This window comes from Rhinatrema bivittatum, chromosome 4 (assembly GCF_901001135.1).
Source record: "Rhinatrema bivittatum chromosome 4, aRhiBiv1.1, whole genome shotgun sequence".
NCBI classification, from domain to species: domain Eukaryota; kingdom Metazoa; phylum Chordata; class Amphibia; order Gymnophiona; family Rhinatrematidae; genus Rhinatrema; species Rhinatrema bivittatum.
The window spans coordinates 250,332,186-250,359,956 of NC_042618.1; the positions used below are offsets into that span (position 1 = coordinate 250,332,186).

The 27,771-nt window shown below is 47.9% G+C and overlaps 1 protein-coding gene across 4 annotated transcripts in view; it reads right to left on the reverse strand.

The window, feature by feature from the left end:
- The window catches only part of AMN1 (antagonist of mitotic exit network 1 homolog), a 325,940-nt gene that overhangs the window by 200,338 nt on the left and 97,831 nt on the right, over nucleotides 1–27,771 (reverse strand). The window lies entirely within an intron of this gene.

Below are 27,771 nucleotides of genomic sequence, written 5' to 3' on the forward strand. Positions count from 1 at the left end.
ACTTCTGATTTTAGGTGCTTATAAATAGTTGGATCCATATTCAGAAAGCCATTCATATTCAGCAGAATAAACATCTCGCTGAATATACTTGTTTAAAGTTATTCGGCTACATTTAGCTGGATAACTTCAACCTTAACTAGCCAGTTAGGCCTAAAGTTATCTGGCCTCATGTGGCACCCACCAATACTCCATGATTATACACCTTCCCTCCTTGAAGGTGCCTACAAGCTGGCTCAAACCTGTAGAATTCAAAAAGTTTAAAAAGTTTCATCCAACAATCGCCGCCGGCACAGGCCTCTCCCTCCCTGTTAAAAATACTTTGTCTCTCCTCTGCCCTCCCCCCAGTCATCTCCCCTCCCCCACCTCTGGCTGATACCCTACGACCCATCCATTACCTCCAACATTGGCCCCTCTGTGCCGTTCGTTCTCAGTGTTCCTGGCTGCTTGTAGCGTAATGTTAACTATTATTCTGCCCAAAGTTGCTTACCTGTAACAGGTGTTCTCCTAAGACAGAAGGATGTTAGTTCTCACATGTGGGTGATATCATGAGATGGAGCCCGGCATAGAAAACTTTTATCAAAGTTTCTAGAAACTTTGACTCGCACATTGAGCATGCCCAGCATGCCACTATCCACCCATCCAGGTGGGATCCCTCCTCAGACTTGTAACAGAGAAGTACAAAAAAATAAAATAATAAACATAGGAGAAACCCAACTCCACAGGGTGGCAGGTGGGTTTCCTGAGGAGTAACATCTTGCTGTCCTAGGAGAACACTTGATACAGGTAAGCAACTTTGCTTTCTCCTAGGACAAGCAGAATGGTAGTGCTCACATGGGGGTGAATACCAAGATACAGGCTGCTCCCAGGAACAAAAATGACCAACAGACACCTAACTGGGTGCCAAACGGGCAACAGAGGGAGACAGCCTGAACCCGAACAAAGGGCCCTAGGCAGGGAGAGTTGGGTTTACAGCTGAAAGAGATTCCGAAGGACGGATTGGCTGAAGCTACTGTCATGTTGGCCATCCTTGTCCAAACAGTAGTGAGCAGTGAACGTGTGGAGAGACCTCCACATTGCAGCCTTGCATATTTTGGCAAAGGGAACTACTTGAAAGTGAGCTACCGAAGCCGCCATGGCTCTCTCAGAGTGAGCCTTGACACAGCCTCCAACCTGAAGGCCTGCACAGCAGAAGGAAATACAATCTGCCAGCCAGTTTGACAGAGTTTGCTTGGTCACCGCAACTCCCAACCTATTCTTATTGAAAGATATGAAGAGCTGTGTGGACTGCCAGTGGGCCGCTGTGCACTCAAAATAGAATGCTAAGGCCTTCTTGCAATCCAAACTGTGCAGAGCCCATTCGCCCTGATGTGAATGAGGCCTTAGAAAAAAGGTGGGCAGAATAATTAAGAACATAAGAAATTGCCATGCTGGGTCAGACCAAAGAGTCCATCAAGCCCAGCATCCTGTTTCCAGAGGCCAAACAAGGCCACGAGAACCTGGCAAGTACCCAAACACCAAGAAGATCCCATGCTACTGATGCCAGTAATAGCAGAGGCCATTCCCAAAGTCAACTTGATTAATAGCAGTTAATGGACTTCTCCTCCAAGAACTTATCCAAACCTTTTTTAAAACCAGCTACACTAGCTGACCTAACCACATCTTCTGGCAACAAATTCCAGAGCTTAATTGTGCGTTGAGTGAAAAAGAATTTTCTCTGATTAGTCTTTGTTGCGTTGATGGTGAATCCTTGGCCCGAGGTGGGGTTGACATTACCCGCACTTTGGCCCAAGTTGGGGTTGACATTAGCCCTACGGGTCCCCACCGTTGGGAGGCGGAGCAGGCGAGGAGACGGAGGCTGACGGGAGCTTCGCCAATACCAGCCCACGTTCTCCTTAGGTTGAGCCCTTGGGTGCTGGGGATGGCTGGACTTAGGTGGGCCTCCGTGTGACGTCTCCCAGTTGATGTAGACAAGGGTATGCCAGAAACCAGCAGAGGTATTGGAGAGCAGAGGACGATCCGGATGAGGCAGGGTTCCAGAAACCTGGACACCAACAGGAACAATGGAAGACAGGGGGCATCCAGGCAAAGATAGGCCAAAGCCTGAGAGGCCAGGTCCGTAGGACACAAGAGGGAAGGCCAAAGCAAGCTGGAGTCCGGGCAGGCAGCAGGAGGCGAAGTACCAGAAGCAGAGCTGAGGTCAGACCCAGGAGATCAGATCAAACGTAGTCCAGACGAAGCAGGGGTCAATACCAGAGAATCAGTCTAAGGGTACGAGGAGCAGATGAGGGATCAAGCAGGAACAGGAACCAGGAACGATGACAGGAACAGGAATCAGGAACGAGCAGCAAGCACACAAGTAATCGTGGAGACCTGTTGCCAAGGCAGGGGAACAAGTGGCTGGGCCCTGCCTTTTATACAGAGGCCCAGTGATGTCTTCATCCAGGGCCGCGGGCTACTTTGCCACCGCGGCCCCTTTAAGAGTGTGCGAGTCGCACATGTGCGCACATAAGCCAGGGCCCGAAGGAAGCAGGACGGCAGCGTCACTCCGTGGCTCAAGCGGGGAGGCCCGCTGGGTGCAAGGAGGAACCGCGCAGGAGTCAGACGCGGCAGAGATGGCTGCAGGTGCTTGGGGACGGAGGCAGCTGCCCACCACCTCGAGCGAGGATGAACCAGAGCTGGCAGCTGGATTTCTGGGTTGAGTAGGCCCGGGCGAGGGCCTGCAATGGCTGGGACGCGTAACAGTCTTAAATGTGCTACTTGCTAACTTCATGGAGTGCCCCCTAGTCCTATTATCCAAAAGTGTAAATAACTGATTCACATCTATTCGTTCAAGACCTCTTATGATTTTAAACACCTCTATCATATCCCACCTCAACCGTCTCTTCTCCAAGCTGAATAGCCCTAACCTCGTCAGCCTTTCCTCATAGGGGAGCTGTACCATCCCCTTTATCATTTTGGTTGCCCTTCTCTGCACCTTTTCCATCGCAACAATATCTTTTTTGAGATGTGGCAACCAGAATTGTACACAGTATTCAAGGTGCGGACTCACCATGGAGTGATACAGAGGCATTATGACATTTTCTGTTTTATTAACTATTCCTTTTCTAATAATTACTAACATTCTGTTTGCTTTTTTGACTGCTGCAGCACACTGAGCAGACGATTTCAAAGTTTTATCCACTATGATGCCTAGATCTTTTTCCTGGGCGGTAGCTCCTAATATGGAATCTAACATTGTGTAACTACAGCAAGGGTTATTTTTCCTTATAAGCGACACCTTGCACTTGTCCACATTAAATTTCATCTGCCATTTGGATGCCCAATCTTGCAGTTTCGAAAGGTCCTCCTGTAATGTATCACAATCTGCTTGTGATTTAACTACTCTGAATAATTTTGTATCATCCGCAAATCTGATAACCTCACTCGTATTCCTTTCCAGATCATTTATAAATATATTGAAAAGCACTGGTCCAAGTACAGATCCCTGAAGCACTCCACTGTTTTTTTTCCACTGAGAAATTTGACCATTTAATCCTACTCTCTGTTTCCTGTCTTTTAACCAGTTTGTAATTCATGAAAGAACATTGCCTCCTATCCCATGACATTTTAGTATTCTTAAAAGCCTCTCATGAGGGACTTTGTCAAATGCCTTCTGAAAATTCAAATACACTGCATCTACTGGTTCACCTTTATCCAAATGTTTATTAACCCCTTCAAAAAAATGAAGCAGATTTGTTAGGCAAGACTTCCCTTGGGTAAATCCATGTTGATTGTGTTCCATTATACGATGTCTTTCTATATGCTCTATGATTTTGATCTTTAGAATAGTTTCCACTATTTTTCCTGGCACTGAAGTCAGGCTCACTGGTCTATAGTTTTCCAGATCACCCTTGAAGCCCTTTTTAAATATTGGGGTTACATTAGCCATCCTCCAGTCTTCAGATACAATGGATGATTTTAATGATAGGTTACAAATTTTAACTAATAGATCAGAAATTTCATTTTTGAGTTCCTTCAGTACCCTAGGATGCATTCCATCTGGTCCAGGTGATTTGCTACTCTTTAGTTTGTCAATCTGGCCTACTACATCTTCCAGGTTCATAGTGATTTGGTTCAGTTCATCTGACTCATCACCCTTGAAAACCATCTCCGGAACTGGTATCTTCCCAACATCCTCATTAGTAAACTGGAAGCAAAGAATTAATTTAGTCTTTCTGCAATGGCCTTATCTTCCCTAAGAGCCCCTTTAACCCCTTGGTCTTCTAACAGTCCAACTGATTGAGATGAAAATCAGTCACCACCTTAGGCAGGAACTTGGGGTAGGTAGCAGGACCATCCTATCGTGGAAGAATTTTGTTTACGGTGGATACGTCACCAATGCCTGAAGCTAACTAACCCTGTGTGCCCAAGTGACTGCAACTAGGAAAAGAACTTTCCAGGTCAGGTATCTCAGACTGCAGGAGCAAGAGGCACGAAAGGATCAAGCATGAGCCGAGCTAATACAATGTTGAGGAGTCCCATGACACAATGGGAGGCCTCAATGAAGGATTCAGTTGAAGCAAACCCCGCGTAAACCGTCTCACTACAGGCTGCACAGAGATGGGCGCTTGCCCTTTGATCGCTAGCGAGTTTGATCCACCACAGCCGGGAGGTCTCTGCACGCCTTTTGCTTCGTCTCAGCCACTTGGCTGCGTCAGTCCATGTCATGCTTGTGCATGCGCAGGGCGCAATGAACTCTGCGGTCACAGTGGCAGCAGGCCACCAAGGACCTGATCCCCTTTGTCCTGCTGGAGCTTCAAGAGAGTCTCTCTCACCAGTGGAAGCGGAGGATATGTGTACAGAAGGCCCTTTCCCCAATGGTGGGCAAAGGTGTTCGAGGCTGGTGTTCTGTCTGATCTAAACAGGGAGTAGAAGTGGCTCACCTTGTAGTTGCAAGGGGAGGTAAAGAGGTCCACTTCGGGGATCCCCCACAGGCGGAAGATGCAATCCACCACTATTGGATTCAGGAACAACTCGTATGGCCAGAACGCCTGACTCAGGCGATCTCCCACCACATTCTCTGTCCCAGACAGGTACATCGCTCGTAGGAGCATGCCTCATGACAGAGCCCAGGACCAAATCTGCACTGCTCCTGACAGAGGAGGAACGACCCAGTGCCCCCTATTTTTTGATGTACCACATTGCCACCTGATTGTCCATTTGGATGAGGACCGAACGGATGGACAAGCGATCCCGGAACGCCCAAAGAGAGATTGCTTGCAGCTCCAGGAAGTTGATCTGGAACTAGGATTCCTGAGCCGTCCATCGACCTTGCGTCCAGAGGTTGTCCACATGCGCATCCCAACCCAGAATCAATGCATCTATGGTAAGTACAACCTGAGACAGGGGAGCCTGGAAAGGAATCCCCTGCTCCAGATTGGAAAGATCTTCCAACCAAGACAGGGAGATGTGAAGAGGCTGCGTAAAGCAGATGCATACACTGAGGTCCTTGGTGGTCTGCTGCCACTGTGACCGCAGAGTTCATTGCGCCCTGCGCATGCACAAGCATGACATGGACTGACGCAGCTAAGTGGCTGAGCTGATGAAACAAAAGGCATGCAGAGACCTCCCAGCTGTGGCGGATCAAACTCGCTAGCGATGACAGGGCAAGCGCCCACTCACGGGGTAGGAACGCCCTGGCCTGAACAGTATCTAGACGGGCCGTGATGAAGGTCAGCTGTGGCAATGGGCTGAGATGGGACTTCAAGTAATTGATGACAAACCTGAGAGACTGTAGCACCTGAATGGTCAACTTCAAAGTGTGATGCGCCTCCTCCTGGGTGGTACTCTTGACCAGCCAGTCGACCAAGTAGGAGAAAACGTGCGCTCCTTGACGGCAGAGGTGTGCTCCCACTATTGCCAGGCACTCTGTGAAGACCCATGGGGCTGATGCAAGGCCGAATGGTAACACAATGTACTGGAAGTGTCCTTCACTCACGGTAAATCGAAGATACTTTTGGTGACCAGGAAAGATCTCAATTTGGGTGTAGGCATCTTTCAAGACTGAGGGAGCAAAGCCAATCTCCTCTTTGCAGGAGTGGGATTAGAGTGCCCAAAGAGACCATCTTGTACTTTTCTTTTTGAAGGAGTTTGTTCAAAGTCCTCAGGTCTAGAATAGGGTGGAGTCCGCCTGTTCTCTTCGGTATCAGGAAATACCAAGAGTAGAATCCTCAGCCCTGCTAACACAGCGGAACGGGTTCGACCGCTCCAGCCATTTGAAGGGCAGGGAGATCTGTCAAGAGTATCTCCTGATGAGGGGACAGACCCCAAGATGGACAAGGGGGACAGTATATGCAGGGATGTCCCTGAAGTTCAGCCAGTACCCTTGCAAATGATGGAAAGGACCCGCTGGTGAAAGGTAACATGGGGCCAGTGGTCCACAAAGAGACGCAGCCTGCCCCCTACTGGAGGGCAAGACATTTGAAGGTACAGCGATTTGGCTTATGCTCCCTTGCCACCAGTCAAAACCCCATAGCAGGGCTCTGCTGCGGGGCTGGCGGAAGCCTGGGTGTTTGTTGCTGCCGGGAGTGGCCCCAGGAGCTGGTATGCAGTGTACATGCCTGTGAGGCAGGAGAATAATACTTCCTCTGGCGATAGAAGGACTTCTTAGAACCCTAGTGCGAGAATCTCCTGACTGAGGACGGCGGGTCAGAAGTACTGGCCGAAAGATGCCGCGGGTTTTATTGTGATCCTTCAATTGGGCCACCACATTCCTGACCTTATCTCCGAAGAGATTTTCACCAGTGCAGGGTAGGGCTACAAGTTTCTCTTGGACCTTCAGCCGGAGGTCTGAAGCTCTGAGCCAGGCCATCCTGCAGGCGCCAATGTCCGCTGCAGCCACCCTCACTGCCAACTCAAAAACATCATAGGTGGACCTCAATCGTGTTTACCAGCCTCCAGGCCCTGCTGCACCACTGTCAAAAAAGGATCCTGCTGTTGTTGGGGCAGGCGCTCAGACAATTCCTGAACCTGTTTCCACAGGTTTCGGTTGTATTGAAACATATACAGCTGGTAGGAAGCAATACAGGCAATCAGCATGGTGCCCTGATATACCTTCCTACCCAAGGCATCCAACGTTCTTTGCTCCCTACCTGGAGGAGCTGAGACATGAGTGTGAGAATTCTTGGCCTTTTTGAGGGCGGACTCCACCATCACAGACTGATGTGAGAGGTCACATCTCTCAAACCCTAAGGCTTGCTGCACTAGGTAGATGGCATCCACCTTCCGATTCACCAGAGGAATGGATACAGGAATAATTCCTTAAAAAAGATGTCATGGACTTGAACAGCCACTACCTCCTTTGGGGAGTCCACATCTTATGCCGAGCGTCCTCCTCCATGAGAAGCTGAAACAGGATAGCCTCCGCCATAGCCTGGACAAAGCCCGCAAAGGAGAGGTCTTCTGGGGGGGGACCTGCGCCTCTCATCTGGAGGAGACGGGTCTGATAGAAGGTCCCCTGAGTCATCCAAGGACGAGAGGTATCATTCCCCCCATGGATCCTCCTTGCTAAAGTCCTCTGGGAGCCACTGTGGAGAGTCCCTGCCCACGCCTCTCGGTTTGGGCAATGAAGGCATTGACAGCACCGAGATCCCTGAAGGCCCAGGAACCGAACTGGCGAATGTCTCTCATGGGATCGACAACCCCAGTGGTACCAGTGGCCACATTGGCCCTTCCGCCTCCTCGGACCCCACAATGGGAATTGCTCCGGAGGGGGGCATCTGTGGCCACTGGGGAATAGATGGCCCCCGGGCACTAGTTTCATCGGTAGTATGCCCAGAAGGACATCTAGATGGCTCTAGCAGAGGCGCCAACAGAGAAGGCACTGGTTCCGGCACTGGTATGGGGGCCGGTACCAGGGGAGACTTGAGATCCTGCAGAGTTTGTAGCACTGCCAACTGCACCCTGCGATCCAGCTCCTCCTGGAAATCTGTTGAGGTCAAGAAGGATTGAGGAGGAGATGGAGGAGAAGGTATCACCAGATCCTCCTCAGCGCTCCAATGCTTGGTGGCTATTCTCTAAGTGAACTTAATAGCAGGTAATGGACTTCTCCTCCAAGAACTTATCCAATCCTTTTTTTAAACACAGCTATACTAACTGCACTGACCACATCCTCTGGTAACAAATTCCAGAGTTTAATTGTGCGTTGAGTAAAAAAGAACTTTCTCCGATTAGTTTTAAATGTGCCCCATGCTAACTTCATGGAGTGCCCCCTAGTCTTTCTACAATCCGAGAGAGTAAATAACCGATTCACATCTACCCGTTCTAGACCTCTCATGATTTTAAACACCTCTATCATATCCCCCATCAGTCGTCTCTTCTCCAAGCTGGTCTGATGTAATTCTTAGCCAATGTGTGTGAAAATAGGATACTCTTCCTCCTACTGGCAGGTCTGGTCGAGGATTCAGGAGATGGACTTGTTCTCTGGCCTATATTTCAAAAGCCCGCAGCTGGGCCCGTCTGTGGAAGGGGTTGCGGGTGAGCAGTTCTTGGCTGTCTAGCTTGGGAACGTTGTTGTGGCCTGGTTGACCTACTCCTAGAGGCTTGGGGGTAGTATCTCCTTGGCCTGTAGTATGGGCGTCTGGTTTCTCTCCTAGGTTGTCGACGAGGAGGTTGTGTAGAGGGTTCTTGTGGAACCTGAGACAACTGTCGTAAGGTATCTGTATGGTCCTTAAGCTGCTGTACTGCCTCTTGGACCTTTCGCCAAACAAGTTATCCCCCACACACGGTAAGTCAACAAGTTTATCTTGGACCTCAGGCCTGAGGTCCGAAGCCTTGAACCATGCCCATCTACGAGAGGTGATTCCAGCAGCTGCTGTCCTGGAAGCCGTCTCAAAACTGTCGTAGGCCGCCCTCACCTCATGTTTCCCGGCTTCTAGGCCTTTATGGACTATGGCCTGTGCTGCTTCTTGAAATTGTGTTGGTAAAGAGGTGACAAATTCTTCCATCTGCTTCCAGAGATTTCTCTGATACTGTGTCATATACAGTTGATAAGAAGAGATTCTGGAATTTAGGATGGCACCCTGATACACCTTTCTTCCCAGGGAATCTAGAATCCGGTGCTCTTTACCTGGTGGGGTTGATTAGTGTGGGTGGACACGCTTAGATTTTTTCTGAGCAGATTCCACTACCACAGATTGATGTGGTAGTTGTTGTTTTTGGTATCCTGGAGCTGCCTGTACCAAATATGTAGGGTCTACATGTTTGTTTACTGCTGAGACAGAACGTGGGTGCCCCCAGATGCGGTGTTGGAGATCCAAGAGTACTTCATGTATTGGAATAGCCAACACTTGCTTAGGTGGGTCAACAAACTGAAGGACTTCTAAAGTTTGTTGCCTTGTATCTTGTTCTGCAGTCAGCTTAAAGGGAATGGTGTCTGCCATGTCCTGTATGAAATTGGAAAAAGCAAAATTGCTTACCTTGTAATAGGTGTTATCCCAGGAATGCAGGATGTAGTCCTCACATATGGGTGACGTCACTTACGGAGCCCTATTGCGGGAAAACTTCTGTCAAAGTTTCTAGAAACTTTTGACTGGCACTGTGAGCCCATTGAGCATGCCATGATATTCTCTGCCACAGGGGTCTCACGCTAGTCTCGTATGTAGCAATAAGCTTTAGCAAAAATAAAATAAAAGGAATGTGACCCAACTCCGCAGGGTGGCGGGTGGGTTTCATGAGGACTACATCCTGCTGTCCTGGGATAACACCTATTACAAGGTAAGCAATTTTGCTTTATCCCAGGACAAGCAGGATGCTAGTACTCACATATGGGTGATTAGCAAGCTAGAGGCTGAGTCATTTTGTAGAGAAGCAACAGTGAAGTATTGCTGAAAATGAGTCAGCCAAAGATCACAGCAGGTTGGATGTAGAAGGAGTTGGGATTAAATTGGAAACAAGTTCTTTAAGACAGATTGTCCATAGGCTGAATCGTGTCATCCTTGTTTGTCCAGACAGTAATGAGCTGCAAAGGTGTTAAGAGAACTCCATGTTGCTGCTTTACATATATCAAGGATTGGCACTGAACGATAGTGTGCTACTGAGGTTGACATCGCTCTTACTGAATATGTGCCTTTACTCGCCCTTGGAGAGGAAGGCCTGCTTTTTCATAGCAAAATTTATGCAATCTGCTAGCCAGTTGGATAGAGTATGTTTACCCACTGCTTTACCCGGTTTGTTTGGATCATAGGAAACAAAATGTTGATTGGATTTCCTGTGGACTGCAGTGCAGTTTAAATAGAAAGATAGTGCACGCTTACAGTCCAAGGTATGTAAGGCTGTTTCTCCTTGGTGAGAATGAGGCCTTGGGAAGAATGTGGGTAAGACTATGGATTGGTTCAAGTGAAATTCCGTAACTACCTTGGGAAGGAATTTTGGATGTGTACGGAGAACCACTCTGTCATGCAGGAATTTTGTATAGGGTGAGTATGTGACAAGTGCTTGTAACTCACTAACCCTTCTAGCTGATGTAATGGCTATGAGGAAGATAGTCTTCCATGTGAGAAATTTAATATCACAGGAATCTATGGGTTCGAAAGGAGAACGCATGAGTCTTGTTAAAACCAGATTCAGGTCCCATTCTGTGATTGGTGGCCGAATTGGTGGTTTAAGTTGAGTTAAACCTCTCATAAATCTACTGACGAGAGGTTGTGAGGATATAGGTGCATCTCCCATCTTGTTATGGTATGCTGAGATTGCCCTTAAATGTACTCTTACAGATGAAGTCTGAAGATCGATTCTGAAAGATGGTATAAGTAGTCTAGTAGAGAAGTAGTGGGGCAAGTGAAAGGATCAATATTCTTTTGTCTGCACCACAAAGTGAATCTCCTCCATTTCAAAGAATAGTTCTTTCGTGTGGAAGGCTTACATGAAGCTATAAGCACTTGAGATACATTGGTGGAAAGATTGAGTGGTTGTAGAATTAAGGTTTCAACATCCATGCTGTCAGGGATAGGGATTGAAGGTTGGGATGGCGCAACCGACCCTGATTTATGAGAGTGGGAGCTACTCCCAGGCTAATGGGATCCCTGACTGAGAGGTCTAAGAGTGTGGGAAACCATACTTGTCAAGGCCAATATGCGGCTATGAGTATCATAGACCCCTTGTCTTGTTGTAGCTTCACTAGAGTTTTGGTTATGAGCGGTATCGGAGGATATGCGTATAGAAGGCCTGAGTTCCAAGGGCGAGCAAAGGCATCCTTGGCTGGCTGGTTCTTCTGTATGTGTAGTGAACAGAATTTGTCCACTTTGTGATTCAGATGTGACACAAAGAGGTCTATTGTTGGTTGCCCCCAACGTTGAAATATCCTGGTCGCTACTGAGGGATCCAGGGACCATTTGTGTGGTTAGAATTGACGACTGAGTCGGTCCGCCAGTATTTTGTGAATGCCTGCCAGATAAGTGGCTCGGAGAAACATTGAGTGATTCAGGGCCCAACACCAAATCTGAGCGGCTTCTTGACAAAGGAGATACGAGCCCGTACCTCCCTGTTTGTTGATGTACTACATGGCTACCGTGTTGTCAGTTTGGATCAGAACAGTCTTGTGTGAAAGGCAGTCCTTGAACGCATGCAGCGCATAACGTATAGCTCGAAGTTCTAGGAAATTGATTTGAAATGTTGCTTCAAGTTTTGTCCAGGTTCCCTGGGTTTGGAGATTGTCTATGTGAGCTCTCCAACCTAAGGTGTATGCATCTGTAGTTAAAGTTATTTGTGGGACTGGTTGTTGGAAGGGTAGGCCCTTGCTCAAATTGTCCTTGTTTGCCCTCCAAAGTAGAGATGAACGTAGCTGATGGGTTATTTGAATTGAAGAATGCAGTGGTTGAATGGCTTGGATCCATTGTGATCTTAAAGTCCATTGAGTTACTCACATGGCTAGTCTTGCCGTAGGAGTAACATGAACTGTGGAGGCCATGTGGCCTAGTAAGGTTAGAAACTGATGAGCTGTTGCTTGTTTCTTTGAGTGAATCGAGCTTGCCAACAGGGACAGTGTTTCTGCTCGATCTTTGGGTAGAAAGGCTTTTGAGAGGATGGTGTTCAATTCTGCTCCTATGAATTGAAGCAGGTGAGACGGGATGAGATGGGACTTTTGATAATTAATGAGAAAGCCCATGGAGTGGAGTACCGTAATTGTGTGACTGAGAAAAGACAGAGCTCCTTCTTGAGATTGACTTCTGATGAGCCAGTCATCTAGACATGGGAAGACATGGACACCTTGCTTGTGCAAGTGTGCTGCTGTTACTGCCAGACTTTTTGTGAATACCCTGGGAGCAGAGGCAAGTCCGAACGGCAGCACTCTGTAATGGAAATTTTGATGACCTACCATGAAGCGTAGATACTTGCAATGAGGAGGGAATATTGGAATGTGAGCGTAAATGTCTTGAAGATCCAGAGAACAAAGCCAATCTCCTTTTTGAAGAAGTGGAAGCATGGTGCCTAGAGAAACCATTCTTTACTTTTCTCTCTTTAGAAATTTGTTGAGATTTCTGAGGTCTAGGATGGGTCAAAGGTCTCCGGTTTTCTTTGAAATGAGGAAATAACGGGAGCAGAACCCTCTGCCCTGCTGAGACCGGGGCACCGGTTCTACAGCCCTGGCTTTCAGAAGGGTGGATAATTCTACCTGTAACTGAAGCATGTGATTTTCATTGAGATGAATTTGATTCGGTGGAAAATCTGTTGGAATTGAGAGGAAATTTAGTTGGTATCCTCGAGATATTATGGATAGAACCCATTGGTCTGATGTTATCAGTATCCAATTGTTGTAAAATTTGGATAACCTGCCCCCTACCGGGAGGTCTGGTCGAGGATTTGTGGAAAGGCTGAGTTCTCTGGGTAAATTTTCAAAAGCCCACAGCAGGACCGGTTTGTGGAGCAGGTTGGGGCCTAGCTGTTCTCTGCTGACGTGGTTGCGGTCTTTGCTGAGTTCTGGAGGGCCTGGGTCTGGAGGAAGCAGGGTAATATCTCTGATGATAAAAAGGCCGTCTTGTGTCCTTCCGTGGAGGCCTATGGGTAGTATGAGTAGAGGGGTCCTGTGCGAGGGAGGATAATTGTCTCACTGTTTCAGTGTGCTCTTTTAACTGAGACACAGCTTCCTGCACTTTAATCCAAATAAATTGTCTCCTATGCAGGGGAGGTCAACTAATTTATCTTGTACCTCTGGCCTAAGGTCTGAGGCCTTGAGCCAAGCCCACCTTCTGGCGCTGATGCAGCCAGCCTTGAGGCAGTCTCGAAGCCATCGTAGGCAGCTCTGACTTCGTGTTTTCCGGCCTCTAATCCCTTATTGATGATGGTTTGTGCAGCATCTTTATATTCATTTGGAAGAGATGGAATAAATTCCTCAATTTGCTTCCATAGGTTTCTTTGGTACTGGGTGATGTATAATTGATAGGATGAAATCCTAGAATTTAGCATTGCACCCTGAAAAACCTTACAACCCAGGGAATCTAGAAACCTGTGGTCCTTTCTTGGAGGATTTGAGGAGTGGACTCTTGTCCTTTTAGACCTTTTTTGTGTTGATTCAACAACTACTGAATGGTGGGGTAGTTGTGATTTTTGATATCCTGGAGTGGACTGAACCAAGTAAGTGGTGTCCATCCTTTTGTTTACTGGGGGCACAGAACAGGAATGTTCCCACAGGCGATGCTGAAGCTGTAGGAGAACATCATATATGGGAACTGCCACTACTTGCTTTGGAGGATCAACGAATTGTAGTACTTCCAAAGTTTGTTGTCTAGAATCTTGTTCTGATTCCAATTTAAATGGAATAGAGTCAGCCATTTCCTGTACAAATGTGATGAAGGTCAGGTCTTCTGGAGGGGATTGTTTCCTGGGATGTGGTTGTTATGAATGCGCTGCCCGCAGGTTTCCCCGCGAGCAGGCACGGACTCACCATGAGCTGCATCTTCTCCCGACGTGGCAGGACGCCACCGTCTGGCCTCCCACGTGGCTGGAGCCACGCTCTGCTTTCCACCCGCGCGGCCAGGAGGCCACCCTGTCTCTTCTGCAGCTCCGCGGGCAGAGCCGCAGCTGTCTTCGGGGCCCGGGACGCCCTCGACGCCATCTTGATCTTTGCGGCGTTTAGGCCGCAGCCCCGGGCTCGATTGGCGGCAGGAGGCGCCCCCGGGGCCTCCCGCAGCGGCTGGAGCCGCTGTCGACGTCAGGGTCCGTCTCCCAGGATCCCTCCTGCCTCTTCAGCGTCTTACGCGAAGATGCTGTGCAGGCCGCTGTCCGCGGCCCTGCACAGCCCTGCTCCTGCCTGCTTAGACGCTCGGCCGCATCTCTCTTCAGTATTTAAAGGGCCAGACACAGGAAGTGTCTGGGCCCCACCTAATGACTGTTTCCTGGCTCCAGCCCTATAAAGGGCTGCTCCGTTCATTGTGCTTTGCCTTGCATCGTGGTCAGTCTTCACTCTGGAGGCTCCGGCCTGCCAGAGACTATGTAAGGTCTTCTTCTCGGAGCTCCGCACCTTGATGTTTCATTCCACGTTCCATGTTGTGCCTGAGGTCCATGTCCAGGTTTCTTCGTCTTCGTCCTGGTGTTCCTGCCTTCCTGGATGTTCTTCCCTTCACTCCACCTCATCCTCGCTCTTGAGCCTTCTGGTCCGGTAGGCCGGGGGTTCCCCAGATGTAGTTCCTGGGTGGACTAGGCTGCCGGTGGACGGTTGTCCTGTGCTCCTGAGCCGTGAAGCCTGCTGTGTGTTCCTGTGCTGTCCCGCTCCCGTTGTGGTCCGTGACCAGCCTTAGGGCTGTGTAGGGCGCGTAACGGACAGGGTGGTCCGCGACTCAGTCCCGCGGGTGGCCTGAGTAGGGCGCCCTGAGAGACAGTGCCAATGTCCATGCCTTGTGTCTTGCCTTGATGCCATGTGTCTTCGTCTGCCTTATTCAGCCATGTGTCTTGCCTCGGATGCCGTCTGCATCATCCCAGCCATGAATCCTCGTCTTGGATGCCGTCTGCATCAACCTCATCAAGTGTCTCGTCTGCGATGCCGTCCGCATCGATCCTAGTGTCTTGTATCCACAGCCCTGGTGTCACATCTTCTGCCAAGTGTCTTCGTGTCATGTGATGCCGTTGCATCAACTCCAGTGTTTCCATGTCAAGGCCCGTCTGCCCTCAACCTCAGGCCAGGCCTGCTGCTCCATGCTGCTCGCAGCAGGTCCGAAAGGGCCCGGAATGGTCGGAGGACCATTCACCTTCCAACATCCTCGGATGTTTGGCCATGGGAGCTTGCCGGCCTGGCAGAGGGTAGAGTGTCCAGCCACGCGGAGCCACCGTCAACCCTTGGTTCGGCCCTGGATGGCCGGGGTCGGGCTGAGGCCCATGGGCACACTAAAACCACCGAAACACAACAGTGGTGGTAAGGGATCAGACATGAAGGCTTCTGATGAAGTGTCTGAAGCAGTGTCACTCCATGTATCATATTCTGGAGTCTGTTGTGTTTGTGGTGCTGCAGGTTTAGGTGGAGGAAGAAGACCAGATAGCCCTGGCAAAGGATCTTCAGGGGAAGAGTCATCTTCCCGTGGATTGGTCGGTAAAGATTCCAATAAATCTTGGTATCTTTTTTGTAGTATAGAGAATAGTGCTTCTTCTGAGGATCCTGGAGCTGTAGGAGGAAGTGGCACCGTTGATGAAGTAGTTTGCATCGATGATATCGGTGTTTTCGATTCTTGTTTAGTGGGCATCGATGATGTTCCACTTTTCTTTTGTGATGGTGCAGAAGTGACGGTAGGCACCGAGAATGGAACCGATGACGTTATTTGCATCGATGGAGCATCCGAAAAAAGAAGAGGAGGCATCGGTATCGGAATCGATGGTGCTGTTGTGCGTGGTATCGATGGCATCGGGGATTCCCCCGGCATCGGGAACATTCCCGGCATCGGGAACATTCCCGGCATCGGCGGCGTCGCCGGTATTAAAGATGTCATTGGTATCGGCTGTACCGGCATCGGTGATGTTACGGGTAAAGAAGACGTCACCAGCATCGGCGGTATCGCCGGCAACGGCATAGTCGCCGGTATATGTTCTTTTATAGCCTGCAGCACCACTTCTTTAATGAATGTCGCTAAGTCTTGTGACATTGGAGGAACGCTCGGCACCGGTATCAGCGGAGAAAGTATCACCTGCGATGGTGTAGGTTCTACTGAGGGGAGGCCTAGGCGAAGACGATGTATCTTTATGTTTCGGCCTTTTTTCACTCGGTTCCTCATGGGAGGAAACTGATGGTGATAACGAGGCATATCGATGCCGATGTTTATGTTTAGGCCTTACCTCGGTCTCCGAGCGTATCGATACCATCGACGGTGTTGGCGAGGTTTTGTCTCCAAAACCGTCCGGTCGACGTTTTTTCAAGAGGATTTTCTTGGTACCTCCAGCTGGTGAAAATTTTGTTGAAGTAGATGGTGAAGGAATCAGTTGCAGGTAGAAAAGTTGTTCGATTTTTTCCTGCCTGAGTTTTCTTCCTTTTGGTATCATTTCCTGACATTGCTGACGGGAAGAAATATCATGGTTTTCACCTAGACAGACAACGCATTCCAGGTGCGGGTCTGTGACCGACATGGTCCGATTACAGGCCGGGCATTTTTTGAAACCCGAGGCCATGGTGATATCGACAGCCGTCGATGGATGAGAGAAAAATTATTAGCGTTTTGAAATAAAACCGCTATAAATGTCTCACCAGCCGGTGAGATATCAAAAAGTGAGACCCGTGAGGGAGAGAAAAAATTTTTAAAGTGTGACTTTTCAGTCAGAACTGAGTAAAACTCAGAGGGCTCCGATGACCGCGATGCTTGCAGCAGCGTGGAAAAATGAAGACTAGAGTTAGACCCCGGTGGCAGAGAATATCATGGCATGCTGGGCATGCTCAGTGGCCTCACAGTGCCAGTCAAAAGTTTCTAGAAACTTTGACAGAAGTTTTCCCGCAATAGGGCTCAGTCAGTGACGTCACCCATATGTGAGGACTAGCATCCTGCTTGTCCTGGGATAAAGACAAATCTTCTGGTGGGGACTTTTTTCTCTGGTCTGGAGGTGAAGGCTCAGATATGAAGTCCTCAGAAGATGTATCAGTCTACTGATCATCCCAGGATCAGTAGACTGATCCTGGGATGATCAGTGGTTCAGGATCTTCAGATGGTGGTTGCATCGATGGAACAATAGTTGGTATCGATGCAGGCGGTATTAGAAGTGTCCGTAACGGTGTCGAAGACATCGACTGTGTTGGCATCGAGATCGGTCTCGAGGATGTCGATGCCATGATGAATCTCGGTGCCGGCATCAATTCCATGGTTGTCTGTGTCGATATCGACACTGGCATCGGTGGGACCACCAGCATCGGCATATTTACCGGCATCGATGCTATGTGCATCGGCGGAACCGCCGGAATTTGTTGTTGATCCTTTATAGCCTGTATGACCGCTTGTCTGATGAGATCAGACAATTCCGGTGTTATAACTGATGGAACCAGAGCAGTTGTAAGCGGTGGCGGAGACTGAGAGATCAGATCCTGCACAGAGCCCTGTGGAGGATCAGGCATCGATGGTGGTGGAGGAAGAGGCCAGGCGGTGAAGGGACCGATGTTTCTTGCGTCCGTGGCCTCCATCCCCAAGAAGGGGATGGAGGACGTAAAGGTGGTTTGATATGGAGCAAACCTTTAAGAAAACGTGTTACGAGGCGTTGGACCGATATAGGGACATCCCCGACACCTTTATGGAAGGGGGCCACCGCACTGACATGCATTCTGATTGAAGAAGTTTTTAAAGCTGACTCAGACAAATGCCAGAGATAGTCCAAAAACCTTGGGATTGGACAGGGAAAGGGATCAAGGGATTGCGAAGAGCACCATGATGTATACCTTTTCCATTTATAGGAATAAGATTTTCTTGTGGAAGGCTTCCGTGAAGCAATCAGGACCCGAGAAACCGAATCTGAAAGGTTAAGTGGCTGAAGGATTAGCCTTTCAACATCCATGCCGTCAGGGACAAGGCCTGAAGATTGGGATGGCGTAGACATCCGTCGTTCTGAGTGATCAGAAGCGGGTCCTTTCCCAAGGGAATGTGCCTGCGGATGGAGAGATCCTGGAGTATTGGAACCCACACTTGGCGTGGCCAGTGAGGTGCTATCAGGATCATGGTTCCCTTGTCCTGACAGAGCTTCACGAGAGCCTTCGAGAGAAGAGGAAGTGGAGGGAATGCATAAAGCAGACCGGTTGTCCACGAGAGGGAGAATGCATCTCTGGGCTGAGAGCACTCGCTCCGAATGAGGGAGCAGTAATTGTCTACTTTGTGGTTCTGAGGGGACGCAAAGCAGTAATTGTCTACTTTGTGGTTCTGAGGGGACGCAAAGAGGTCTATTTGGGGATAACCCCATTGCTGGAAGAGAGAGGTCGCTACCAAGGGATTGAGCGACCACTCGTGCGGTTGGAAGACACGACTCAGTTTGTCTGCCAAGACATTGTGCACTCCCGGCAAATAGGTGGCCCTGAGGTACATCAAGCGGGAGAGCGCTTCCGCCCAAATCCGCGCAGCTTCCTGACACAGAAGGAAGGAACCTGTGCCTCCCTGTTTGTTGATGTACCACATGGCCACCTGATTGTCCGTCTGAATTAGGATGACATGATTTGATAGGTAATCCTGAAAAGCTCAGAGCATATCGCATTGCTCGAAGCTCCAGGAAATTTATCTGGTGTTTGGCTTCCTCTGGAGACCAAGATCCTTGAGTCTGTAGATCGTTCACATGAGCTCCCCAGCCGAGGTTGGAAGCAACGGTGGTGAGAATGAGTTGAGGATCTGGTAGATGAAAGGGCAGTCCCTGGAGGAGATTGTTCTGATCTTTCCACCAGGCGAGAGACAGACGGAGTGCGTCGGTGATGTGGACAATGGTTGACAGAGGCTGAGTCACTTAAATCCATTGTGACCTCAGAGTCCAATGCATGACTCTCATGGCCAGGCGGGTCATTGGCGTGAGATGGACCAAGGACGCCATTTGTCCGAAAAGGACAAGGAATTGCCAAGCCGTTGCTGTATACTGAGATTGCAACTGGTGAGCGAGAGACACGAGGGTTTGCACTCGTTGTTGAGGTAGAAAGGCTTTTGCCTGTAAGGTGTCCAATGAAAGACAAGGTTTGAGATGGGGCTAAATAGGATTTCTCGTAATTGACGAGAAATCCTAGAGAGATTAGAGTGTGTAGGGTCAAATCCAGGGACGACTGAGCAGCTTGCTGGGATGGGGCCCTGATTAACCAGTCGTCTAAATAGGGGTAGACGTGAACACCTTCTTTCCTGAGAAAAGCTGCGACAACTACGAGACATTTGGTAAAGACTCGTGGTGCCGATGCTAGGCCGAATGGAAGCACCCGGTATTGATAGTGCCTTGGGCCTACTAAAAACCGGAGGTACTTGCGATAAGCTGGAGCTATCGCGATGTGGGTATATGCGTCCTGGAGGTCCAGAGAGCAGAGCCGGTCTCCTCTTTGTAGAAGAGGTAGAAGCGAGCCCAAGGTTACCATTTTGAACTTTTCCCGTTGGAGGTACTTGTTGAGGGCACGTAGGTCCAGAATTGGACGAAGCCCCCCGGATTTTTTGGGGATCAAAAAGTACCAGGGATAGAACCCTAGGCCTTGTTGTGAAGGAGGAACGGGTTTCTATTGCCCTTAACTGGAGAAGAAGGGAAACCTCCTGCTCCAGAAGGACAGAGTGGTCAGTTACTCTCCATGCTTGTAGAGGTGGGGAGTCTGGTGGAACAGCAAGAAAATTCAGATGGTAACCCTGAGAATGATTGCCAGCACCCATTGGTCGGTTATGATTGATTGCCATATTCCATGAAAGTGGCGTAATCGGCCTCCCACTGGTATGCTTGGCAGAGGGATCAGGCTGCTGCTCTCCAAGTGAAAGTCAAAAACTTGAAGCAGGCCCTGGCTGGGGAGCTGCTTGTGGCTTTTGCTTTCGGGGCTGGCGAGGCTGAGATTTCTGATAAGGCCTCGTAACTCGGGACCTTGTTAGTGGAGGATAGTACTTCCTTGGACAGAAGAATGACTTCTTGGAGTCCTTCTTGAAGGGCTATCTAGAAGGGAAGTCAGAAGGCATCGATGAGAGCTGTTTGAGGGTCTCATGATGGTCCTTTTAACTCAGCCACAATTTGCTGAATTTGTTCACCGAATAGATTATCTCCTATACAGGGCAGATCAGAGAGCCTGTCTTGTACTTCTGGGCGAAGGTCAGAAGACTTGAGCCAGGCCCAGCGTCTTGCCGAAATGGCAGTTGCAGACACTCTAGTGGATGTGTCAAAGATATCGTAAGCTGTTCGTATCTCATGCTTCCCTGCCTCAAAGCCCTTGTTGACAAGGGTTTGACGATGTTCTTGGAATTGGTCAGGCAGGGTTTCAGAGAAGTCCTGAATTTGCTTGAAAATGACCCTGTTGTATTGGGTCATGTACAGCTGGTAAGAAGCAATTCTGGAGATGAGCATGGCATCTTGGAACACTCGTCGACCAATACTGTCTAGGAACTTGTGTTCCTTGACAGGAGGCGTAGAGGAGTGAGGCTTCGTCCTTTTTGCTTTCTTTTGAGCTGATTCTACCACAACTGAGTGGTGGTCAAGCTGAGATTTTTGAAAGCCAGGGGCTGACTATACTAGATAGGTAGTGTCAGACTTTCTGTGTACTGGGGCAATGGATCCAGAATTTTCCCAGTTCTTTTTGAGGAGGTCAAGAAGAACTTGATGAATGGGAATAGAAGTGATCACTTTAGGGGCATCCAGGAATTGGAGAAGCTCCATCATCTGGTGCCTATCTTGCTCTGTCTGAAGCTGAAAAGGGACCAATTCAGACATTTCCTTCACAAAGTTAATGAAAGAGAGGTCCACTGGAGGAGAACGCTTTCTACTTTCAGTAGGAGAAGGAGGTGAAGGTAAATCATCAGTGTCTGTGGAAGTATCATCACCCCAGGTGACATAAGGATCAGCAGGCTGACCTGTAGGACGAGAAGGGGGTTGGATACCCGAAGGGCCCAGCTGAGGCTCCGAGAAAATCGAAGGAATCGCCGGGGGCACCGTGGATGCCCTGGGGGGCATCGGTGCCGGCATCGATGGCGCCGATGTGCGTATCGCCCCCGATGAATGAATCAGTGGCGAGGGACGACATGGCATCAATGACTGAGGCAATATCCCCGAAGGAGGAATGCAGAACGGTGTTTCTCCTCCCGATGAAGCAGTCATCGGGGAGCGCACCGGAGCCATCGGAGACCCGGGAATCACCGGTGGAAGGGCTGTCATGAGCGCCTCCATCCGGAATAGCAGCGGTGCCAGCGCTGCTGGAATCAGGTCGATGACCGGTTCCACTCTCGGTGCCGGAGGGACCTGGAGTCGTTGCATCGCCTTGTCGATGGCCTCTTGGACCAGCCGGTCCAGTTCTTCCCGGAGACCTGGGGCAATCAGCTCCGGCTCCGTGACAGAAGAGGAAAGCTGAGGCACAGTCGGAGGGACCACCTTTACAGGCGGAATCGCGACTCCCAAACCCCGATCGGGTGAGGGTGGCCTCGATGTCCCGGTCGCAGGAGTGGTTGGAGCCGCTCCTGGACGGGGCTTCTTCGACAGTGACTCGGACGGTGGAGAGGTCGATGATTTCGCTCCCTCGACGGTCCGAGACATATGATGCAGATGGCGATGCTTCTCCCTACGATCCCCTCGATCCTGAGGGGGAGAAACTCGAGTCGATGGCCATGAAGACGTCGATGGTGGGCGGTCACCGGACGGTTGTCGATGGTGGTGCGACTTCGATGGTGCCGGTTCTGATGACTTCGATGCAATGGACGGCGTTGGGGTATGAGCACGGAAAAGGAGTCCCATCTTCTCCATTCTGGCCTTGCGACCTTTCAGTGTCATAAGGGCACATTTGGTGCAAGTCAGGACATCATGCTCACTACCTAAACACAGTACACAGACTCCATGAGGGTCTGTGATAGACATGGTACGAGTACAGTCCGGGCACCGACGAAAACCCGACGCCATGACCATAGAAAAATCGAGCCGCGGTACGGTCAATGGCCAGTAGGCCGCGAGGGACAAACTCGACGGTAATCGACGAAAAACGGTGAAAAACTTACCAGAGTTACCGCGGCTTGAGAAAAGTTAGAGGAGGGACCCCTGTGGGGTGAAGTAATTTTAATTAAGCCCGTGAGGAAAATTCCTGTCAGGAATCTCTTCAGAGGTCCTAAACCGCGAGGCTACTGCTGTGCAGAAAAAAGAAGATTGAAGGGGGACCCCTGCTGACTGCAGGGTTAGTGCCATGCTGGGCATGCCCAGTAGGGGCCAGTCAAAGTTCTGAAAACTTTGACAGAAGTTTTCCGTGATTGGGCTCCATCATGATGATGTCACCCATATGTGAGGACTACCATCCTGATTGTCCTGTGAGAATGTGTGATACAGTTCACTAGCCAGTTGGACACCAACATGGGCCCAATATTCTATCCAGTTTTCTAAGTTATCCAGATATTAATTATCTGAATAACTTAGAATGGATATTCAGCAGCATGGCTATGCTGCTGAAAATAACCACATAACTGCTAGTTAACTGGATAAGTTATATCCGGATAACATTATATCTGCTATTGAGCTGTCTAATTCTTTGGTTAACTTAAGATCAGAGTACAAAGGGATCTCAAAACCTTTAAGAAAAGTTTAAAAACATGGCTTTTTAAACAAGCTTTTTATAAAGAGACCGGAGAATAAAAAATAAACAAGAGTAAGCAAAAAAGCACCAGCACACAGCACTATTCTCAGAATGTGCATTAAAATAGTTTAACAACTCTACTTCACATCAAACATAATTGTAAAACACAAAGATTATGTATTTTATCTGAGAATAGTACCTTACAGGCACACCTGGTCATGACCGTTTTTACTAAACAATCGATTGTATTATTTAATATATTATAACTGAACCTATTGTGGCATCTGATAGAATGTACTACAGTACACATCTCACCTACTTTAATTTATGTGCCTACATGTAAACCATTGCGATGGTATATAACTTAGCGACGGTATAGAAAAGATTTTAAATAAATAAATAAACAAACAAACAGATAAGATGGATTATAGCCACTTATTCATTTTGATATCCAGATAAGTTGCCCCACCCTGTCCGCCCATTACCCATCCGGTTATCTACTTAATCGTGTATATATATACTTATCAAGGCTAAATGGCGGCCGCTGAACATAGCTGGATATTCAGTGGCTGCCATTTAGCCAGATAAGTCCTACTTATCTGGCTAAGTAGCATTCAAATATCTATCCCTGCATGGAATATCTATTCCTAGTCTGTTAGAATCATGAGACGAAAAGCTGAGAGGCCTGATGATGTGGGTAAATTCTCATTTGCCAATATGCCAAGGCCCTTTTATTATCCAGTAAAGAAGAGCCTTCTCTCCTTCAAGCACATGAGGTCTGAGGAAGAATGTGGGCAACACAATGGCTTGATTCAGACGAAAAGCCAAGACTAGTTTTGGCAGAAACTTGGGGTGAGTACAAAAATTGCATGTCCAGTGAGTAACAAAGCAATATCTGAAGCTCACTGACTGGCCTAGCTGATGTAATTGCAACTAGGAACACTACTTTCTAGGTAAGGAACATCAGGTTCATAAGGTGGTTTCATGAGTTGTGCCAATACCATCTTAAGATCTCATAGCACTGATGGTTTAGCAACTAGAGGTCTCGGAAGCCACAAGCCTTTCAAGAACTTTGATACTAAAAGATGTATGGATATTAGTTTGCCATCCACTTGAACATGGTAAGTCACAATGGCACTGAGATGCACTTTGACTAATGTCATACTGAGATCCTGGGAGGAGAGGGAGAACAAATACTGATGCAACTCCAGGGAGCTAGCTTGACACTAAAAAGAAAAGTTTTTCCATTTCAAACTGTAAGCTCTTCTGGTTGAAGGCTTCCTAGAGGAGATTATGATATCCTCCACTTTCTTGGGTAATGACAATTAAATTAGTGAGATCTCAACATCCATGCCATCAAGTTGAGAGAGAAAATGTTTGGATTACATAGGTGACCCTCCTCCTGAGTTAACAACATTGGACCAGATCCTAGCAGGATCAGAAAGTTGACTGACAACCAGACAAGGTAAGAAAACCAATCATTAAAAGCTGGGGTCCCACAAGGCTCTGCCTTGTTGGCTATGTTATTTAACATTTATTTGGCCCCTATTGCAAAACTGTTGTCCATCATTACTGATGGATTTAAAATTTATGTGGACGACATTCAGTTCTATATTAAGGTACAACAGTCATGGCAAGTTACTTCTGATACCTTGCATTTGTGCACAGATTCAATTAAGCGATGGCTAAAACAAAATAAACTCATGCTGAATACCAACAAGACTAATATTGTATTGATCCATCATCCCCATTGTACACCTTCCCATGATTCAATTCGCATTGATGACATCTCATTCACTATAGATAAACCCATCAGGAGTTTAGGAGTTTTACTTGACCCCACTTTGTCTTTTCGTCCTCACATTAGATCTCTTATCAAAAGTGGATTTTTCAAACTTCGTCTTATTGCAGGGTTAAGGCAATTGCTATTTGATCGAGATTTCCTGATTGTAACTCGTGCGATCATCTTTCCTCACTTAGATTATTGTAACAGTTTGTTCATTGGTATTCCTAAAACGACACTACATTCGTTACAATTATTACTTAATTCGGCTGCACGTCTAGTATCTCATTCGAAGCGTTGTGACCATATTTCTCCAGTCCTATACAATCTGAATTGGCTACCAATAACTGAACGCATTACTTACAAAATAGCTATGGTTGTTTTTAAGTTGTTAACTTCAGATTCCTCTTACTGGCTAAATGCCCTTTTATGCATTTATAAACCAGTAAGATGCTTACGTTCTTCTCAATTGAATCTGCTAGAAGTTCCTTCTGTTCAACAAGCTCACTTATATAGTACTCGTGAGACCTTTTTTTCCATTGCTGCGCCAACACAATGGAATCTCATTCCATTTGAGCTCAGGTCTTTGGATGATGCAAAAAAATTCAGACAGTTATTGAAAGAGCATCTTCTCCAGCGTGCATACAACATATTCTAGAGTGCTGCCAGCAGAATAAATATTCCTATAGATGTGAGGATTCTGTTACATACTTTGGGTGATCGATTATTCATTTTTTCACATGACACTGAGTATTTCTGTTTCTGTGAAACATATGCAATTCGTCTGTTATTGTATTTGTTATTTTTTATGTTTTTATTATGTATGTTAATGCTGTAAATTGCCTAGGCCTCCCTGTGGTAGGCGATTAATAAATTTTAATAAATGAAAAAAATGAAATGAAAAATGAAACCATACTTGTCTGGACCACGCTATAGTGGTGAGGATCAAGCATCCCTGATATGTGATTGCTTTTTCCAATGTTCTGTCCACCAACGGAAGAGGTGGGAAAGCAGACAAATCTGTATCTCATTTGAGTAGAAACGTATCCAGAGCAGATCTGGATTTGCTTTGAAGAATGGAGCAGAATCTTTCCACTTTCCTGTTGTCCTCTAATGTGAACACTGATCGATGGAAGATCACATATTCTGCCACTGTTTGATCTAGCAACCATTTATGAGGCTGACATGATCTGCTAACTTGTTGGAGATCACAGAATGGTAGGTCACTTGTAAAAAGGCTTACTGGTTGCAAGCCCATTCCCAAATTCTCAATAAATCCTGGTAGAGGGTCCATGAACCTATGCCCCCTTGTTTGTTCACATAGAACATTGCTACTTGATTTTTGGTTTGAATTAGTATTCTCTTTCCCTGAAGGAGATGTAAAAAAGCTTTCAATGTATGTATGATAGCTCATATCTCAAAAGATTGATATGAAATAGACATTCTGTTGATCATCAGATTCCTTGGACCTGTGTGGGCACCCCATCTTCTGGTGGATGCATCCATTGCCAGTGTTTCTTGATGAGGTAGAAACCGAAGGGGAGCTCCCATCTCTAGGATGTCTGGACCTAGCCACCACTGGAAAGTCCTTTTCATCTATGCTATGACTCTCACCAGGGATGACAACAGCTGAAGAAACTGACCCCACTGAGCACAGAGGCACCACTGGGGAATCCACATGTTGAGGCAGATCATGGTGATCACATGTACCGCAGCTGCCTTATGATCTAGGACAACCAATATTTCCCTGGTCCTTACTTGATCTCACTGTATCAGGCACTGGATCAAAGCTCAAAGGCAGAACGCTCTTTCCATGCCCCTATGAACTTGATTCTTTGAGTGGGCACACGTTTTGATTTGATGAAGTTAACAATGAACCACGGTGAGTGAAGAAGCTGGATTGTCTTCTACAGGGAGTCCAATATTCCTGCCTGGGAAGCTCTGGTCACTAACCATTCATCCAGATAGGGAAAGACATATATTCCTAACAAAGATGTGCTGCTACTACTGCTAGGCACCAGTGAAACCCCAAAAGGGAGAATCTTGCATTGGTAGTGAGAAGAAATTCACTACAAAAATGGAGGTATTGCCAATCTATAGGTATACATTGTATGAGCATATGCATCCTTCAGATCCAAGGCACACATCCAGTCTCCCACTTGAATGAAAGGTAGGATGCTGTGAAAAAGAGTTCATTCTGAACTTCTCCCGCAACAGGTTGTTGTTCAGACTTTGTAAATCCAGGATGGGTCTTGGTTCCCTTGACTTCTTTGGGGTAAGGAAATAGAAGGAGTAGAACCCCCTTGCGATAGTGATTGAGAGGGACAGCTTCTATTGCCTGTTGACTGAGAAGTGATTCCACCTCAAGATAGAGCTGGATCAAGTGAGACAGATCCAGATTGAAGACTGAACAACGGTGCAGCCCTAGAAGGTGAGAGAAGCACAAATAGTAACCAGACTCCATAATTTTGAGGAGTCAACAGTCCTTAGTAATCTGCCATTCTTTAAATGGCACACCAGTTCTACATGGTACAATACTTACATGATTGAGTTGAAAAACTGAAGCCTTTGTTGGAGTCCCTAGACGGAGACAAGACACCTACTGGGGTGGTAGTGGTGGTGGAGGCTTGAGAGTCAAGTCCAGTCAAACATTTGGCCCAGACTTGGGCTGGGCTTGCTATGTTGTCTTTAGCTGATGTCTTTTATGCGGACATCATCCATGAACTAGAATCTGCTGTTGTGGAAGCACAGGTGGTGCATGACACTGGTGAAATTGGTGGAAAGGGAGTCTGTGGAAGGAGTGCTTAAATGCAAAGTAAGAGATCTGAGAGGAGATCATGTGATGCAGTGGGCTCGGTAGGCAGCAGGTAATCCGAGCTCCAGCTGCCACCTCAGCTCCATCCCCCACCTGCTATATTTTCAAGACTGACCCATATCGAACAACTTGGGATCTCAGGGGCTTACCCGATCGGTGCCATGGAACAAACATGGCCTCCCATGCAACCAAAAAAGAGAAAGAGAAGGTGAAGGCCCAAGATTCTAAAATGGCAGCTAGCCCACCCAGATACCCCGATGGAAGAATCGATAAGAGGATAAAATCTCGCACTCTATGATTACGGCCCTGGACATGCGTCTGCATCAGATCTCTGAGCAGATCACGGATGTCCGGGCCACATTAAACAAATTTGATTCCCGAATGGAGTGGGTCGAGGGGTGCGTCGCTTTAGCAGAAGATGACATCGGAGCCTTGGAGCACCGTGTGATAGAGCTTGAAAAAGTGGCAAAAACCAGCGAAGATAAATTG